Here is a 21,270-nt window from a genome sequence, read left to right as displayed (position 1 = left end):
TATCTGAGATTATTAAATTCCCGTTTATGCTTAAGGTAACTATAGAAGGAATCTTATGGAATTTCCCACGTTTGACAATTTTTGATTCACAAAAATGGAACATTTATATGATTCATCCTAACAGTAAACTATGTGGTGAATTTGAAAAAATAAATAAATAAATAAAACTGAACGTGCTCACTTATATATACTTCTAGCAACTGCACCCTTCCTTCCAATTTCTAGTTGCCTTATCCTTTTCCGTTTATGGAATTTCTGATTTAGATTTCCAACTACGTCTCTGGTATATTACCCATGTAATTGAGCTGGATATTATGCTTTAGTGGAACATGTTCTTTCACGTCAATCAAATGACTCTTTAGGTTTTGCGGATCCTCACCCTGCTTGTCCTTAGTTTTCATTCAGAGTGGCCGCCTCATCAGGGCACTACTCCTCATTGCTGTAGCCTGACTTTTCTTTTCCTCAGAACCCTCTCCGGCTGCAAAAATTAGCCCTTCATTTGACTGACTTGACTTCTGAGATGAGATGGTTTCTACTTCGATTACAAATACTTCCAAATAATTAATCCGTTCTTCCCAGTTAACGTGTCTAGTCTGCATTATGTTCCTGTTATATATAAACACAAAGCAGGACAAACTTCTATTTCTGAACTTTACTTTGTTTTGCAAAGTTTTTGAAAGTGTTTATTTAGTATTCTACTCTAAAGCATTTATGGTCAGGAAAAATTTCTACCATTCACTGTGTAACTTCTTTTCTCAAATTTTTGTACATAAGCTGAATGTTACCTTTCTTCATATCTTCTCTAGTGCAAAACCTTGCACCTCTTTTGTTCACTCCCCAGAGAAACCCTACTTTGAAGAAGAGAATATTTATTTGGTTAATGAATCAGTTGATTTATTTGGTACATAAAAAGATGTATTCCATAACTTTAAGTTGTTGAGAGTTTAAAGGGTAAATTAGACACATTACACAAATGCAATATAGAGAAGTTACTAGAGATAAATCCTGAACACTGTGAGAAAACCATGAGTGAATAAGCTTAAAGCTTAGAATGAGAAACAAATGATACTGAAGCAATATCCAAATAAGATATACCATTGAGAGTATGGATTCTGCTACATAGTAGCTCTTTTGCCTTCGTACTTTCTTTGTTCTTTGTTTTGGTCTTTGCCTGTTTCCTCATCTATAAAACTGTGCTAGCAATTGACCCTATCTTATAGTGTTGTCCTTGATAAACTTTAGCTGTAATGATGAGGACTATTATTCAAGAAAGACAAAGACTTCCTATGCATAAATCCTGGCTAACACGGTGAAACCCTGTCTCTACTAAAAAAAATACAGAAAACTAGCTGGGCGTGGTGGTGGGCGCCTGTAGTCCCAGCTACTCGGGAGGCTGAGGTGGGAGAATCGTGTAAACCTGGGAGGCGGAGCTTGCAGTGCGCAGAGATCGCGCCAGCACTCCAGCCTGGGCTGAACAGAGCGAGACGCTGTCTCAAAAATAAATAAATAAATAAATAAATAAATAAATAAATAAATAAATAAATAAAAAATAAAAAAAAAAAGAATCCTTGCAGGGAAAACACAGATATAAAGTTTGTAATGCACCCAGGAAAATAGGAATTAACCCTGGTTGGCAAGAGTTTGAAAAAGAATAGAAAGAGATGAAACCAGAAAGATAAGCAAGAAGGAATTAAATCAGTTTTCAGCTATAATGAAAATGTGATGTAAAAAGCTATTAGTTTCCACTATAATTTGTATCTCTTTTAAGATAATCAGCAGAGATACATTTGGAAAATGATTTTTTTTTTTTTCCTTGTGGTGGTTGAATTACTTGCTGAAAATCATAATAAGCTGGGATTTGGGAAACATGCTTTTGAGGGCCTATCATGAGACAATCTTAATCTACTTGTATGTTATTATACATGCATTCAGAGAAGTTTGTTTCAAGGTCTAACCTAATTTAAGATTCCAAGATCCCATGTCATTAATGTACTCACCTAGTTAAAATGCCATGTACATTTTTATTAGTTGGTTTTGAACTTGAAGCAAGTAGTTGAAAGCACCTATGACTGACATTTCCCTCCTCTGATAGAAAACTCACTTAGACTGATTAACAGACATAAAAATAAATCATAGTGAATTGAAACTTGAGATGATGTAGCCATTGAAACCAGTGATCATTTTGCAGTTGCTATACAAAATGACCCTCATTATCATTTTAACCTGCTTAAATATTTTATCCAGGAAATATTTTACAAATAGTGTATTAATTATAAATAAAAAAAAAAAACCACCATGGTTTATTTTTTAATCCCTGAAACAGAGGAATCGCTCCTGCTGTGCTTGCTTAAAAGGTTGCAAAACATTTTCTTTAATCGTCCCTCAAACTCTACTAGAAATCAGGGTCCCTTCCTCATTAAAGACTTTGGCCCTTCAACTTGAGATTATCTGCTTCAAATTATAGTAAAACTTTCTTGAGGAACATTTTACCTTTGACCTTGAAAAATTATTTTACTAGAGTGGGAGTGTGAAAGTGAAACAGCCTGGGAGAGAGAGATAAAAATTATGGAACTAAATAAAATAAACTAATTTTACACTCATAATATAATACATAGTAGGCTTGCAAATATTTAGTAAATGAATGCATTTCAATGAATTTAGATATTTTGCTAAATATTATTATCTGTCCACAGGTAATAGTGGGAATTTCTAATTAAATTCCATATTGACTTAAAAAAATCCCCTCGCATAGTTGCCTAATTATTTTTTAACAAAACCGCTACTGCAAGTTTATGTCTATCACTCCTTTACAAAATTTTAAAACATGGCCCACTGCAAAGACACAAACTAGATTTTGATTAGCAGAAAGCAATAAAACACATATTTGGAAGTATCAGAATTGTGAAGGGAGTGTGTGTTTTCTACAGGGCATATTACCAATATCTTTAAGAACGGAATATTGGTTTAGTAGGAACTTAGAGATTGAAACTTTGTGAACATTTCCTATTAGTCTTCAGTAAGGTATGGTGTAATGTATCACAAGGGACCAGGGATCATAAGTTGATTTTCACCACCTGTATTCCTTTTTCCCTTTGTCCTTCACTGAATCTTAGGCTTCTTTTTTCTACCTCTGAAGTACCCCTTAGGGACTAGTTAAACCAAGATAGAACATTCACCTGCTACCGTTTCAGTCCTTGAGAAGAATGTAACAAAGTTAAGAAAGAGAGACAAAAAAGAGGGAAATAAAAAAAATAGAAAAATCCAAATTTACAAAAGAAAATCATAGGCTATTATCAGTAATAAACTTTGGCATGCGTGATTTGAAACCTAAGTGTGCCAATAAGTCCGCCATTAGAAAAGCATGTTAGATTTATCATGTACATTTTTAATGTTCTCCTTAATTTAGAAAAATGCTTCACAGTGAATGTGATCAATTTCCTTTTATATTCATTTATTTTTAGCAAATCCTCTCTGAGTCGATGTCATCAAAATCTCAATGTTAGAGATATGGATGCTGCGGTGCAGAGAGTGACTGCTGGTCATGAATAAAGGTAAACCAAGTACCCTCCTTCAATTGGTAATCGAAAGAATCTTAGTTACATTTAGAATTTGTTCTGTGCCAATGTAATTATTACACAGAAAGAAAGGTAAGACAAAGTTGCTTAAGAGAATTCTTCAAGGTTATTTCACTGCTCTCCTGCTTTTGTCTGCTCCAGAGGCAGCAGAACCTTGACTGTAATGTCATGTGGCGTCCACCCCATCCAGGTTGAAACAGATAGTTAGCTACGTAGATACAATGCTAAGTTATAAGGCTTTTTTTTTTTTTTTTTTCCTTTTCCTATTCAGAACTTTCAAAGACTGCTAAAGGAATGATTGCACTGACATTTCTAAGAGGAACTATGTCAAGTTAAGTTCAAATACTTTTTGTATACACAAAATATCAAGGTGCTAATTTCAGACACTGATTTTTCTCTCACAAAGTATTTAGGGATAACTGTCACAGCTAAGGAAATAGTTCAAATCAAGTTAATATTATTTTCCTTATTTTCCAAATCTTGTGGCCTGAATTTTTTTATGAGCTTATTGCTTCAGCACTTCAATGACCCTCTTTTAGTTTTGTTTATACACTTATTCAAATAATAGTTAATAACAGAGCATTTATTGATTTCTAAGAAATGCTTAATTTCCTCCAAAATGCTATAGTCATGCCTGAGTCTCCAGTACTTTCTTTCTAATCGGAGAACTCAGTGTCTAAATTTGTGTTTGTTTTGGTGGTTCTATTCTGTAAGCACCAACAATCCTCTGTGCAGGAGACAGAATTTTAAAAACCTCTTTGGCGATAATTCACAATTTAAGCATTTTAGGATTAATGTTCAAGTTCTGCTATAGCTATTATAGGGAGACTTATAAGAGAACATGTTAGTATTGTTCCTCCTGAAAAGGGAAAACACATTCTTTGGAATAAAATAAAATGAGAAAATCTTAAAGTGGAGACTCAGATGCACGTGAGTGGAAATTATATTTCTTTCAGGTTTTTGATCTCTAGATTCTTGACTGTCTATAGCATTAGATACCAGAAGACAATAGATAAAAAAGAAATCCTATTTTATATATATATATATAAAGGGATGAGCTTCTGGGTTCTAAATTCCGATCCTGTCACTTTTCATCATGTGTGAGCTTGAACAAATAATCTAATATCTCTAAGTCTGCTAGAAATCTACTAAAACAGAAAGAAAAAAAATTAGGAAATATGAAAAGGAAGTTAAATAATTGAAAATATGTAGAAAATAAAACAAACTAAGAAATAAAAAGTGCTAGAGTCATATTTATCTGATCTGATGGGAAAACTGAGATTTCAGATTTAAAGAATTCATTATTTGAGAATAGAATATAAATTTAACAATAAAACCATCTTATAAGTTACAAAATAATGAAATGATGAAAGCTTCCAAAGAAAGGGTAAAAACTATATGTAAAATATAAACCTTCCAACAGAATATTTAACTTCACTCTCTGATTAAAAATAACTGAGGAATACCTTCAAATTTAGACCAAATTTAGACACAATTTAAGAATTTTATACCCAGCTTTCTATTTTAAGTATGAGTTATTAAATGATGAATTTTAAATTTAAAAGTGTAGCTCTATAAATTTCGCACATTTCTAAGATTTATTTATCTCATAGAAACGCCAAACATTCTAGCAGTCCCATTTCTGGGTATACATGCAAAGGAAGCAAAATCAACATCTCAGGAGAAATCTACACCGTATATTTATTGAAGCATTAGTCACAATAGTCAACACAGTCCAGCATAAGTATCTCTGGACAGATAAATGGATAAACAAATATGAGATGCAAACACACATTCACACAATGAAATATTATTCAGCCATATAAAGAAGTCAATCTTGCCATCTGTGACAACAGAGACAAACCCTGATAAGTGAAAAAAATCAAACATGGATAGAGAGATATTTTAGGAACATATATAATCTAAACTTAAACTCATAGAAGCAGAGAGTAGAATAGCAGTTGCTAGATGATGAGGGTTGAGATAAATGGGGAGATGTTGATCAAAGAGTACAAACCTCAAATTATAACAGGAGTCATTGGGGAATCTAATGTACAGCATGGTGACTATCGTTAATAACATTGTATTGTTTACTTGAAATTTGCTAGAAGAATAGATTGTTAGTGTCCTTAGCATGCACACACTCACACACACATCCACACACCCACACACACAAAAAAACCGTATGTGGTGATAGAGATGTTAATTAATTCCACTGTGATAATCATTTTTACAATGTACACATCTATCAAATAATCATGTTGTATACTTTGAATATATACAATTTATATTTGTCAATTATACTTCAATAAAGCTAGAAAAAAGGTTTGTCTAGCTTATAATTTATGGAAAAAACAGTAAAATATAAAAACTGACTCAAAGAGAATGCAAAAAGCAGATACATTTTTGAGCAATCAGGAAAGTCAAATAAATGTGCTTATAATGCAAAACTAGATTTTTTTTTTTAAAGGGAGGTTATCAATTGCTCCTCTAACAGACAAATTCATTTGTATCTCTATGGAAGAGAATAAATTACATTACTATTTGTTTTCAACATCTTAGAGAGTAATAAAATAAGTCAAAGACAATGAAAGGCAGAGACTCCATACAATAATGTAACCCAGAATAGGTTATAGTTTTTCAATGAAAAGATAGTTTTTATTCTATTTCAAAGTATTTTACAGAGTTTAAATGAAATGACATTTTTGTACATGAAAATACTGTCAATACTTTCTATGCATATTTTTTGAAATACAACCAGTACAAAAGTAAAATATACAGAATGAAAGTGGAATTTTGTACACAGATCTGATTATGGCTTACTTAATATATTGTTTTGATAAGACAGAAGGAAATATCACAAATATGGTTTTCTCCTATAAGACTTTCTCCTACTTCATTTCTAGTAATGGCACCTCTTTTGGCCTTTAGGGAAAATGTGTCTCTCAATATTAGACAATGCTTTGATCATGGAATTAATAAATTTAGGCTTTGATTTAGTGTGTTAATTAGAAAAATGCAGTAGGTGAATACAGGAAATGAATACATTCAGTAAAATTAGACAATATAATACCCATCTAGGAGAGGGATAAAATAAGACACAGTGGTTGATAGATTGTGAGTCATGGAGAAGATGAAAACAAGCAAAAAATAGTATGCAAAACAGAAATAATCCCAAATGCAATAGAAACTAAAATATATGTACAAGCATACCTCAGAAATATTGTAGGTTCAGTTTCAGACCATAATAAAGCAAATATCATAATAAAGCAAGAATGAAGCACATGAATTTCGGGGTTTCCATTGCATATAAAAGGTTAATTCTATACTGTTTATACTATACTGTAGTCCATTGAGTGTGCAATGGCATTATGTCCAAAAAAGTACATATTTTAGTTCAAAAATACTTTGTTGCTAAAAAGGACTAATAGTTAGCTGAGATTTCAGCGAACCATAATCTTTTTGCTGGCGGAGGGCCTTGCCTTGATGTTGGTGACTGCCAACTGATCAGGGTGGTGGTTGCTGGAAGTTAAGGTGGTTGTGACAATTTCTTAAAATAAGACAATACATTTTGCCCCATTATTTAACTCCTCCTTTCAGGAAAGATTTCTCTCTAGTATGTGACGTTGCTTGATAGCATTTTACCCACTAGAACGTCTTCCAAAATTGGAATTAATCCTGTCAAACACTGCAAATGCTTTATAAATTAAGTTTTCATGTAATATTCTAAATCCTTTGTTGTCATTTTGACAATGTTCATAGTGTTTTTACCAGGAGTGGATTCTGTCTCAGGAAACCACTTTCTTTGCTCATCCATAAGAATCAACTCTTCATCGATTCAAGTTTTATCATGAGATTGCAGCAATTCAGGCACATCTTCAGACTCCACTTCTAATTCTAGCCTCTTGCTATTTTCACCTGCCATTTCCATCTGTATTTATTTCCTCCATAAATCATGTCTTGAACCCCTCAAAGTCATCCATAAAGGTTGGAATCAACTTCTTCCAAACTTCTGGTAATGATATTTTGACATCCTTACATGAATCATAAATTTACATAATGGCATCTAGAATGAAGACTTCTTTCCAGAAGGTTTTCAATTTACTTTGCCCAGATCCACCAGAGGAACCACTATCTATGACAGCTATAAACTTACAAAATGTATTTCTTAACTAATAAGACTTGAAAGTTGAAATTATCCCTTGATCCATGGGTTAAAAATGGATATTGTGTTCACAAGTATGAAAACAACATGAATCTCCTTGTACATCTCCATCAGAGCTATTGGGTGACCTGGTACATTGTTAATGAGCAGTACTAGTTTGAAAGAAGTCTTTTTTTCTCAGCAGTAGGTCTCAAAATTGGGCTTAAAATATTCAGTAAACCATGCTGTAAACAGATGTACTGTTATCCAGGTTTTGTTGTTCTATGAATAGAGCACTGGCAGAATAGATTTAGCATCATTCTTAAGGGTCCAAGGATTTTTGGAATGGTAAATGAATATTAGCTTCTACTTAAAGTCAACAGTTGAATTAACCTCTAACAAGAGAATGAGCCTGTCCTTTGAAGTTTTGAAACCACCTATTGACTTTTCCCCTCCAGCCCTCAAAGTTATAGATGACATCTTTCTTTTATTTTCTTTTTCTTTGAGACGGAGTTTTGCTCTTGTTGTCCAGGCTGGAGTACAATGGTGTGATCTTGGCTCATCACAGCCTCCGCTTCCTGGGTTCTAGTGATTCTCCCGCCTCAGCCTCCCGAGTAGCTGGAATTACAGGTATGCACCACCACACCCAGCTAATTTTGTATTTTTAGTAGGTACGGGGTTTCTCCATGTTGGTCAGGCTCGTCTCGAACTCCTGACCTTGCCCGCCTCAGCCTTCCAAAATGCTGGGCTTACAGGCATGAGCCACTGCGCCTGGCTCAGATGGCATCCTCTTTCGATAAAATGGTTGTTTTGTCTACATTGAAAATCTATTGTTTATGTAGCTACCTTACCCAATGATCTTAGCTAGATCTTCTGGATAACTTGCTACAGTTTCAACATCAGCACTTGCTAGTTCACCTTGTATTTTCATGTTACAGAGAGAGCTTCTTTTCTTAATCCTCATGAACCAACCTCTGTTTGAATTTTCTTCAAGAACATTTCCTTTGCATTCACAGATGGGCTGTTTGGCACAAGACACCTAACTTTTGGTCTATCTTGGCTTTTGGGATGCTTTCCCCACTAAGCATAGTCATGTCCAGCATTTGATTTAGTGTGAGAGAGATGTAATGCTTCCTTTCACTTGAACATTTAGAGGCCATTGTAAGGTTATTAATTGGCCTGATTTCAATATTGTGTCTCAGGAATAGGGAGACCAGAGAAGAGGGGGAGAGATGGGGCAATGCCCGGTAGGTGGAGCACTCAGAACACACTCAGCGTTTATTTCAGTTCAGTTTTATTTGGATGTAATTTGTGGCACCCCAAAACAATTATGATAATGAAATCAAAGATCAGTAATCACAGAAAACCATAGCAGACATAATAATGAGAAAAATGTTCAAAATATTTTGACAATTAAAAAATGTGACACAGAGACACGAAGTGAGTATGTTCTATTGGAAAATGGTGTCAATAGACTTTCTTGATACAGAGTTGTCACAAACCTTCACTTTGTAAAACACACAATATCTCCAAAGTTCTATAAAGCAAAGTGTAATATAAGAATATATGCCTGTATTTAGATTATACTTTTTCCTTTTTAAAAAGTGGTTCTAGATTAGACTCTAGAAAAAAGCAAAATAATTATGTGCTGTTACCCAAAAAAAACCCAAAATATAATGGCAAATAAAGTTTGAAAATAAAGAGAATAGATTACATAAACTATAATTATATAGAATACACAGAATATTCTCTCTGTAATATAGAATACATATAATTATACAAACATATATAATATAATTCAGTGTGATAACAGATTATATTATACAATCTGCAAAATGTAATGGGGCACCTTTGTAATACTTGGATACAAAAGGATTTCTGTTATATATTGTTAAGTAAAAAACTTGAGGTGTAGCACAGTGTGTATACTATGGTATCATTTGTGTTAAAAATTAACATGTATTTTTTTGTAAATGTGTACTTATATACACATAGACCATCCTAGAATGATGGATAGGAAACTGGCAACACAGGCTACCCCTGGAGAAGAAACTGTGTGGTTGAAGTTAGGAGTGAAAAAGAGAAGTACTATCCATTGGCAAGTTTTAATTTTTATGTCTTGTACATGCAGTCAATACATTTTTAAAATTTACAGTATTTTATGAGCCAACAAAAAAGTGCAGGAATGGCCAAAGGAATATGAGACAAATTGGTAAAGCAGTAATAACTCAGAAAAAACTAAGAGGGGTTTTTTTTTTTTCTTTTTTTTTTTCTTTAGGATAAAGGAAAGAATTTGAGGAAAGATATTTTAAGCTTGAACCAAAGTAAATCTAACAAAATAGTCTAAATATATAAAACAGTTAACTATATTAAGAGAAAATGTTCTAAAATACTCAATTATAGAATATAATTTGTGGCAAATCCACCCTTCTGGTTGCCTAGGCACACAAAAAATTGGAGATACCATTGATGCACATATCTAATCTAACTGAAAACACGGTTAGCACTACTTGGAAATACATACAGAGTATCATCATTTCTCAACATTCTCCTACTATTACCTGGAACCAAGCCACCATCATCTCTCTTCTGAATGACTGCAACAGGGATCTAAATGATTTCCATGAAAGCTGAGACTTATTTTCAAATTAAAATCAGTTCATTGTGTTTGTCTACTCCAAACTCTGCAATAGTTCTGCATTCCAGGCAGGTGTAGCCTTGGTAGGTCACCGTAAGAATTTTGGTGTTTTCTGATAGATCGTACATGTGTACTACAAAAGATTTCAAGCTTTCTGGGCATGAGCAATTGAAAGAATAGATTTCCTACCAATATCCTCCCTATGACACATTGAAGTTGCTCAGTGAGTAGTAACCAAATGTATACAAGAATGACTGAGTAAATAAATCTTCTGATATGCTTTTCTCAGAAATAGAAAGACCAAACAACTTAAAAGATACAAGATAGAGTAAACATTCATAATGCTAGCATTAAAACTGATGTAACAGATATATAGAGTAACATTATTCCCCAAATTAGTGCATATTGTTTTCAAAAATACATAAAACTTTTCAAGAAATAATAGCATAATAATCCTTGAAGGAAGTAGTAAATATATTCCAAATAATCAATATCAAATATGCCACATCCTATGACAATAGTGCAGCAAATTTGATTTTAAAATGTCTTACTCCTTCAAGAAATAAGAAATTCCACTCAGAAATAAACTAACATCTACCTAATTTATAGATGAAAAAGAAATAATATTATAACATAATTATAAAATAAATTGCTAAATTTTGAGGTGAATAACAAACGCTAGGTATTAAAAATTGTAAGATATGCCCAAAGGACTTCTTAAAAATAATTATATACACATATATTATTTACATTATTTTTCAAAAATCTACCAGAAATATAAAGTAGAACTAAAGATTAGAAACTAAATATAGCAAAAGAAAGTAAAATATAAAAATAAGAATGAATTTAATAAAAGTCATATATTTAATGAATATTTCATTCTGAAAAAAAGATGAATAAAATGAACAAATGTCTGACAAACTCACCACAAACAAAACTGAGAACACAAATGCACACATACGTGCTTTATTAGGAAAGACAAAATGCAAACAGTGCAAGATTAAGCATAAGCTTTTAAATATCATAAAACAACAGTATGATGAAAATGCATGGCAAAATAAAAGCTTCAATGAAACGTACAGTTTTTTAAACAAAAACAAAGCAGTAATTTTGGCTCAAGAAGAAATATTAAATCTGATTAATCAATATTAATTCAAATAGCAGAAACAGTAGAAATTTGCCCACATAAACTTCCTGTTTCAGGTTATGTTGATGGCAAAATTTATCAAACCTTCAAACAAATGATGAGTCTTCTGTTATAAACACACAAAACCATTTTATGATACTATTAACACTTTTATACCAAAATGGGACAAGAACTGTTTAAGAAAAAAGATTATTAGTCAATTTCTCCTATGAACATTTCATGAAAAATTATTAAATTATTAACAAACTTTACTTAGCAATGCCTATTAAAAATAAGAATATGTCAAAACCAAAAAATATGAGTAAAATATATTTTATATTTCTGGTTATAAAAGGAGACCTGAGTTAATGTTGATAATTTATTGTGTTTATTAATGATGATAAATAAATTTCTCCCTAATTAGTTATATAATAAGTGTATAAATTCGAAGTAATTTTAGTTGAAATCTAGTCAGTGATGTGTCCTAAATATTAAAACAAAAAATATTACCTAGAATTGTAAACACAGCTCAAAAACAGTGAAGAAAATGCTTTAAGAAGAAGAAAGAAATAGGAAGAAATCAACCTACTTAATATCAAGATAAGTTTATCAAAATCTAAATAATATAGTGAGTGAAATATTTTCTGTAAAAGCAAAAATGTAAATGAAATGTCCACAAAAAATAAGGAATAAATAATGATATTTATACCAGTAGGGATAAGGCAGCCAACATGGCTGAATGAAATCTACATTCAACATTTGGATACATTTGAAAAGGTAAATTGAAACACAGAGAAGTACTAGTATTTGTAGAGGTACATGTTTACTTTTTAAAGCATACATGAGAAAGATATATAGTTACCAGAACACTAGTGACATTTAGACAAGAAGAAAAGTAAATGAGACCGTGAAGGTGAGATGGGTGTGGGGACATCAAATGTATAATTAAAATGCTACTTTTTTAAACAAAATGAAACCAGTAGAACCATATGTTAATTTTTAAAATATAGATGTTGGGTGCCTAGGTGTATATTTATTGTTCTACTCCAGTTTTCTATAGGATTGAAGTATTTCATAATTTAAAACAAAACTGATTTTAAGTAAAGAATTAAAATTTTGATAAGTGATATCTACAAAGAAAGAAATTTTAATGCCTGTTGCATTTCCTTTCTGAAAATGTATGGAAAGTCTCTTAATTTATCTCCTGTGTCTTCATCTGAGACGAAAATCATACTGTCCAAGACTTCAAAAAAAAAAAAAAAAAAGTTACAGGAATCAAAGAATCACATGATATAACATATGTAGAGGTTTTTGTAACGTATATTTATCGCAGTCCCAGATGTCAATTGCCATTATTTTTCTGTTGTAAATAAAATTACTGCAAGCAATATTTTATTGTATTTTTTTTTTAATCTTTGCCAAGTTACTTAGAGCTTAGATTCTAACATAGATGGAAACTGAAAAATCTGACATCCTGTGCAATATATCTCTGGGATCATGGCCTATGTTTGTACATATTTTAGAAATGGAGATGGAGTTGGAGTTTTAAAATTAATCTTCTAATATTACTCGACTTCTGAATGTACACAATATTTCAAAATATGTATAGAATATACGTTTTGCAAACGATATTGATGCAAAATCTTTATGAAACATTAGATTGACATGTGCATTGCATAAATCAAAATATTAAGAGAAGAAGAGGAGAGAATTTATGAAAAAGAAGGAAATCCCTGCAATGGGAATGGAGCAAATATTCAGCATTTTCTAAGTTGCAAGAGAAGATCTCGTGGAGAAATTAATTATCTGTGGTAAATGTTTAAGGGCAGAGTGAACAAGCAATGCAATTATACATTGTAGTTTTCTGACTTACAAACCAGGAGCAAGAGGCCCCTGAGCTGGGTTGCACTGAATGGAAGGATGCTGGTCAAATAGCTTCTCAACTTGGCTTTCTAAATACTTTATGCCCATTGACTCTGTGTGCTTTGTAATTGGGCCTGATAGTTCTGTAATTACTTTGTCTCAACAAACACTGAAATTGTGAATAGGTTTTATTTTTTCATTTGTGTTTTTCTTGCCAGTTCCTCCTTTGGGACGGTGTGACTGTAGCAACTTGATGAGAATGCGTTTGTGGGAGAGGAATGTGTCCAGTGATTGTTTATCTTTCTTATTTCTGGTTTACTCAGCTTTGCTGCATAGGCATTGTAGCTCACCCTCCAATTTCCCAGGATGACAGTAATGCCTTTACTGAATTTACCTTTGTTACCTAGCTATTGGAGATTAATGTTGGAGAGAAGTCTGAGGTCAACTCTGCTTTGGAAGAGAGGGGTTCAACCAAAAGGCCAAGAATGTCTTTAGAGACAAGACAAGGGCCTGACTTCCACTTGTTTGAAGCTTGTTAGATCAGCACGATTTATGTAACTGCTCAAGTTACACAGTTTTTCTGTGCATGTATTTTTATGCCTTTGTGCAAACTAACTTATAATGATTCTGTACATTCCTAACCTGCCGTTCTGAATCCTTCAATAAAATACTACCCTCACATCACAGTTCTGCTTATAGCTAGAGAGGCTTAATTCTCATAGAATCATCCCTTGTCTAGGCATTGGGGCATACACTAATGTATGGTTTCAAAATTAACAAAAATAAAATCACAGGGTGTGACTGAAGGCTGATGTTAGTCATTTTTCAGGGGATATGATTATTTGAACTTTGTTGATCCCGGAAAGTTCTATGACATGACCTTTTCACAGCATCTATATAATAATCTCCTATTTTGTGTAACTGACATAAAAAACTCACAAAAGTAACTGTTCCAAATGAAACAGAATGTCTTGAAAATTCAGAATAAGTTTAATTACTGTAATTTGCACTTTATATTTTTTCTATAACATATAGTGCCAAATGAATAGACTTGGAGTCAGGCAGAAGTATATGTTAGAATTTTTATATTTTATTATAGGGCTGTTAATTCTTGCCAGCATTGTCCTAGGCAATAGATAAAGAAATCACCTGGTGAGCTGGCTGAATCCAAATATTGATTCACTATAAATGTAATGGGATCAGACAATTTGCATTAATCAAATAAAATAAATAACTTAATAAATACAAAAATTCTAGGTATTTATTACCACAGGTGGTCTATAAATAACATCTCAATAAATAGAGGCAAAAATCCCTGTGCCTAAATAGAGATTCTCTTGATTTTAATATAAACCATCAACCAGTGGCTGATGCTTGCTTTAGGCATAACTGTAGGGAAAGACACAACAGTATTGAAAATGTAATCTGTGCAGTGTTCTAGTCCATTTTAACAGCATTCAATGACAGGCTGTCATTGATTATATTGAAAGCATTAACAGCTCCTTAACAAACAAAAATATGTCTTAGTATTCACCGTTGTATTAGAGAAATACAGAGCACAGTTTTATCTGTCCTTATGCTGGTATTGCTTCTCTACGATTTAGTACTGTGCAGTTAGGCCACATTTATTAACACTTCTCCAAAGATAGGCAAAACCTGATTAAGAACGATGGCGCTACAGAATCTACCAGGGCTGACAGAAGAAAGAGAATCATCAGCTGGGATAGGGCAAGGCAATTGGCTAAAGCAGCTTAGACAAAATTTAATCTAACCCTGAGAAACCGGCACCCTGGAAAATTTGAAGTGACCCTGGATAGAAAAGAGGCACCCTAACAGATGAACAGAGTTTAGCAGCAAGAGCTCCAAACATAGTTATTATTTTTTATTCAAGTTTTTGTTTGTTTGTTTGTTTGTTTTTGTTTTTGTTTTTAATCAACAAACCCACAGATTTCAGGAATCAGCATCAAAGTTGATTCTCAGAAAGGCAACAAGTTTCCAGCTCCTAGGATGGTTGACCAGTTAATCAAGTCAGGCTCTAATGCTGAGAGTAAAACGTGGACATAGAATTTGAATGCAACAGGCTTCAAACCCATCGCATTTCTGATTGTAAATCTCGGGCTCTTTAAATACCCTCAAAGTCATAACCACGGTAGGGGGCATGTATCACAGAGAATAAGGCAGAACTTCAGTGCAGAGTGGAGACGTTTTTCATGAAGGTAGCCGATATTAAGACACCAAAAGATGTACACGTTTTAGTTAGGCCAGTAGCTACTTTTATAAAATCGTTAATGATGATTCTGAAGGGGAGGGAAAGATGGACAATAACTGCAGTAGTCATTTTATGAAAATGCATTTTACATAGTCAAAATAACAGGACTGTAAAATTGTTTAATTTTGCCTTCTGTAGTTGGATCCATTTGAATTTACAAGTGAAGTCATATCTCCTTCAGGGGTGATTATATAAATTCATTGCATAAATTAAATTTCAGGTAAATGCACTGTTACCTTGAAAATTCCTTTTTATTTATTTTTTGACCTTTGGTGACGGATGCAGTCTTTCTAAGTCTATTAACCAGTTTACCCCCCAATCCTATATAAGATCATCGTTTTCTCCAGGTATAGCAGATGAAGGGGTTGTTTTGGTCATATTTTGTTGTGAAATTGTACCCAAAATTCATATTTTTAATTCTAGAACTTTAGCATTGCAAGATGCTTTCATCATGGGAGGGTCATAGAAACTGAAATGCACTAAAAGAATGACAAACAGATGTACCTCATTTCATCTTTATTTCAAGGACAGGCTCAATTTGAACTATTTGTTCCTACTGTTTCTTCTCCCCATTGTCTATATTATATAGTCTTGTAAATTAATGATAATAGCTAACTAACATGAATTCAGGAGTTAATATCAGTAACTTCTCACAATAGTATTATGTCAATTTTACAAATAAGTCTGAGGAAGGAATAAATCATAAGATTTCTCATGATCACACAACTAGAAATCAGCAGAACCAAGATGTAAAGACAGGTCCTCAGGTTCCAGAGTCCAGTGATAAGCAGAATTCTACAATGGCACCCTGTATAACCCTTGAAACTGAGAGGTAACAATGTGCTGGCAGCCATTCTGGTGGCACTTGAGGAGCCCTTCAGCCTGCCTGGGCACCGTGGGAGCCCTTCTCTGGGCTGGCTGAGGCCGGAGCCTCCTCCCTCTGCTTGCAGGGAGGTGTGGAGGGAGAAGCAAGGGAAGGAACCAGGACTGCACTTGCCGGCTGGTGTGAGTTTTGGCAGGCATGGGCACGGGCTGAGTGGCCTGCAGGCACCGCCGACCCAGGGCAGTTAGGGGCTTAGCACCCGAGCCAGCAGCTGTGGAGGTTGTGCCGGGTCCCCCAGCAGTGCCCACCAGACAGCACTGCACTCAAATTCTCCCAGGGCCTTACCTGCTTCCCCCCGGGACAGGGCTAGGAACCTGCAGCCCACCATGTCCGAGCTCCCCCACTGTGGTGGGCTCCCCTGTGGCCTGAGCCTCCCCAGGGGCCCTGCACCCTGCTCTGTGGTGCCTGGTCCCATCTACAGCCCAAGGGCTGAGCAGTGCAGGCGCGGCTGGGGACTGGGGGCAGGCAGCTCCCCCTGCAGCCCGGGGGAGATCCACTGGGTGAAGCCAGCTGAGCTCCTGAACTGCATGGGGACTTGGAGAACTTTTATATCTAGCTGGAGGATTGTATGTGCACCAATCAGCACTCTGTGACTCTGTGTCTAGCTCAAGGATTGTAAATGCACCAATCAGCACTCTGTATCTAGCTCAGGGTTTGTAAATACACCAATCAGTACTCTGTGTCTAGCTCAAGGTTTGTAAATGCACCAATCAACACTCTGTCAAAATGGACCAATCAGCTTTCTGTAAAGTGGACCAAACAACTCTCTGTAAAATGGACCAATCAGCAGGATGTGGGTGGGGCCAGATAAGGGAATAAAAGCAGGCTACCCCAGCAAGCCAGGGGCAACCCATTCCGGTACCCTTCCAGGCTGTGGAAGGTTTATTCTTTCACTCTTTGCAATAAATCTTGCTGCTGCTAGCACTTTGGATCCACGCTGCCTTTATGAGCTGTAGCACTCATCAGGAAGGTCTGCAGCTTCATTCCTGAAGCCAGCGAGACCACGAACCCACCAGAAGGAAGAAACTGCCGCCATATGTGAACATCTGAAGGAACAAACTCCGGACACACCATCTTTAAGAATTGTAACACTCACTGCGAGGTTCCACGGTTGCATTCTGGAAGTCAGTGAGACCCAGAACCCACCAATTCCAGGCATAGAACTATGCATTCGATAAATATTACTATTTTGATTAGGTTTGTTATATAGCACAGTTGACCTCAAATAGGAAGACAGTTTGGGCATGTCTTTTCTAATCACACGAACCTTTTAAAAGCAGAGATTCTTTTCTAGGTGATCACAGAACAGAAGTCACAGAGATGAACTGTGTTCAGGCTGGAACAAATCAGACATCGACTCTTCTGAATTGCCAATGGAGAGAGACAGGCTCTAACAGCTAAAAGCAGTCTTTAACCAACAGCAGTGAGGGAAAAGAGGTGGGGGCGGATAATGGCAACACCAGGAAACAGACTTCTACTAACCACAGAAATGAACCTAGAAACAGATTTTTCCCCAGAACTTCCAGACAAAAACAGCCTGAGCAACGTCTTGATTTCAAGCTTGTGATAAACCTGAGCAGAGAACTAAGCCATATCATACCAGAATTCTGACCTCTAGAATTTTGATCTAAGACATGGATGTTGTTTAGTTTGTGGAAACTTATTATGCAGAAATAGAAAATTAGTGCATCCCCTATGTTTTCTGCCTTTATAGGAGGGAATGGTATGCACCTTGTATTTCTACATACTGCTCCTGATGAAAGGCTCTAAAGCTACAGAAATCAGTTTGGATTGTTTTATTGTCAGTGTGAATTAATTCACAGTTGGTTTCAAAGATAGTCAAGAGTAATAAAACATAATTATTTTCGTAAATATATGTTTTACATATTTTGAAGCCAGGTATCATTTTTTTTTCAACATTTCTGTTTCTACCTTTATTTTTTCTATTTAATCCTATGGTAAGAATTTAACAATCTCTTTATTGGCACCAACACTATAGAAAGATCTCATTTTGTCTGTCAGTCATTCCAGAAATATCTGTGCTACCCTTAGGGAATGATCTAAATTTACCTTTGTCTTCTAATTTAGGGCTTTCCAAATTTCTTTCCACATCATCTGTCTATATTTGTTCTTTAATTTTAAGAAAATTAGGAAACATATCTAATTATCATCAGAGTATGAGACATCTTTATTTTGGCAAAATCTGGTTAAATTTTATTTTCAAACAGATTAGTAGGAATGGCTTGTCTAATTAATAGTTTTGCTATGGCATATTTTCTAAACATTTTATTTTTACTTGCATACAGATTCTGACTAAACAGCTAATATCTACTGTGGTACAAGAGCTTAACCACTCTGTAAGAACTAAGGAAGATTAAGTTGAAATATCTTACACTTAAGGATAACAACTAAATTAAAATTGTTATTAATATGCAAATATACGTAGATTTGTATGAAAATCATATTACATTTCAATTTCTTATGAGAAATTATGTGATTGATAATGAGTCATGAGCAAATCTGCTTTCCAGTAGACAAACTAGCAGTATCACCATTAATACCAATATTCATATTGTAATTATTGCAAAAATTTCAATCGGAAGCATCTCAAATAGATGTCTTGGAACAAGTTTACTTATAGGAAACATAAATGAAGAAAACAAAATAAACTTAACATCTTTCTTAAGGGATTTGAAACCTCATGAAGCCCATATGAATTCTAAACGAGAAACACAATAAGCCTTAATTAAATATTCTGCTGTGGTTTATTGTGGTAGAAATATGAATATAAGCTCAATTATGACATTTAATGTGACATATGCATTCATTTAAATTGAAGGAGGCCTCATGCATAAATGAATAATTTTACAGTTGAAAAGAATCTGCAGGTCTTCTAAGACATCTCTCTTAAAGACAGGGAAATAAGTCCATAGACTCAACCAACCAACCACAAATGTGGGCCTCATACTATTTAATGTGTGTACAGTGGATTTTCTACTCCATCATTCCAACTTTAGAAAAGTCAAAACTCCTTCTCCAAGAGATCTGTTGATCCACGACTCCCAAATCAGTATTTTTAGCCCTGACCTCACATATAACTTTCAGACCAATATTTTCTTCTGTCCCTACAATATCTCCATATATTTGCTTTTCCATTTCCTCAAGCTCATGATGTGTATCACTGAAATTTTTTAAACTATATACTCCCATTTTATGGAACTTGTTGCATCACTGTGAATAAATAAGCACCTCGCAGTGGCAAGTTTGTTTGCATTACACAAAGCAAGTCACATTTTTGGCTTATTTAAAGCAGAAATTTTGGTCACAAGTTCAACTCTGGAATCCAGGTCTGAAGAAATATTATGGCATACCTAGCAGCAATATTTTGGGAAAATGAAAGGACTTCTTTTATTTGTAGTGTGCACCTCTCTTTCATTTGTTAAACAAATTCAGAGAATAAGGTTCAAAGCAACAGTTATTTCAGTATTTCATTTTCTTTTTGAGTAGGTAACCAACTTTCTATAGTCTCAAACACTAACTATTTTGAACCTTCAGAAACTCTTCTCATGTCTGAAGCACATGTGAATTCTTTCTGGAAGTCCTCATATGTTCTTGTGTAACAATGGATCTGTGCTCACCCCTTTATTAAGGGCATTTGGGATACTGTCTTTCTACCTAGGTCCATTATGTGCTCCTCATGGAAAAGGACTTTGAATTCTCACAAACACAGTGAAATACACCATAAATTATTATTGATTTCATTTTTTCTTGTAACATAATTTCTAAATAAGGAAAATAGTTTAAAATGACTACATAGATTATTTTCATTTTACTCCTGTTTTCTCTGCATCACTTCCTTTTTTTCTTTTTTTGTTTTACTTTATGTACTCCTCATAACTTATACAATTGACAGTACATTATACTATGGTCACATGTCTCCCAGTAATTCAGTGAAGTTTGAAGGTCCTAAAATGTGCAAATTCCTGTGACAGACACTGTGTGGTGAAGATGAATAAGGTATGGTCTCTTCTCTAAAGAAGCCTACAGTCTAACATGAGGGTGGGCCAACTATGGAACATGAGGGTGGGCCAACTAAAGTCTGTGGGCCAAATCAAACACACTGCCTACTTTGGTAAATTAATTTTTATTGCAGTGCACCCATGACCATTTAATTACACATTTCCTATGGCTGTTTGCCAACACCACAATGACACAGTTGAACAGTTGTGTCAGAGACTGAATGGCCTGCCAAGTCTAATATGTTTACTATTTGACCTTTTACAGAAAAAGTTCGTCAACTCGTGACTTTGTAGGTATTATAGACACTGAAATATAAAAGCAAGGAAAATGTGAAACTGCGCTTGAAAATTTTAAGGAAGAGAGTGTTTAATTGTGATTATGTAAATGGAGGACAATTTTATGAGCACAATTTATGTGGATGCTAGAAAACCAGTAGGCTTTCAAGTGAAATAAATGAGCTGAAGAGAATGTACTGGTTACTGACAGTTTTGAAGTACTACCAAAGATAAAGCACATATTTCTATCAATTAATACTTAATTATGACATAGCAGTGGTGGAAGACTTTTCCAAAGCAATAATAGGAGTGTCATGGCAATTTTAAGATCTATTTTGGTTGCCAGTTATTTCTAGATGATGTCAATGTGATTACACGAATATCTTCTTAGAAGCCACATCAAGCCAGGCACGGTGACTCATGCCTGTAATGCCAGCACTTTGGGAGTCCAAGGCAAGCGAATCATGAAGTCAGGAG

General features: G+C 34.4%; 1 long non-coding RNA gene across 1 annotated transcript; it reads left to right on the top strand.

The window, feature by feature from the left end:
• Nucleotides 1-3,466: 3,466 nt before the first annotated feature.
• On the top strand, nucleotides 3,467-10,494 carry LOC135970780 (uncharacterized). The gene is made up of 3 exons (XR_010586631.1): nucleotides 3,467-3,551; nucleotides 8,227-8,349; nucleotides 9,998-10,494. It is a non-coding gene; the product is annotated as an uncharacterized lncRNA (long non-coding RNA).
• Nucleotides 10,495-21,270: the final 10,776 nt, after the last annotated feature.

This window comes from Macaca fascicularis, chromosome 5, assembly GCF_037993035.2.
Source record: "Macaca fascicularis isolate 582-1 chromosome 5, T2T-MFA8v1.1".
Lineage (NCBI taxonomy): Eukaryota > Metazoa > Chordata > Mammalia > Primates > Cercopithecidae > Macaca > Macaca fascicularis.
The sequence above is the reverse complement of the archived record's forward strand: the minus strand, read 5'-3'. Positions and strand labels throughout refer to the sequence as shown.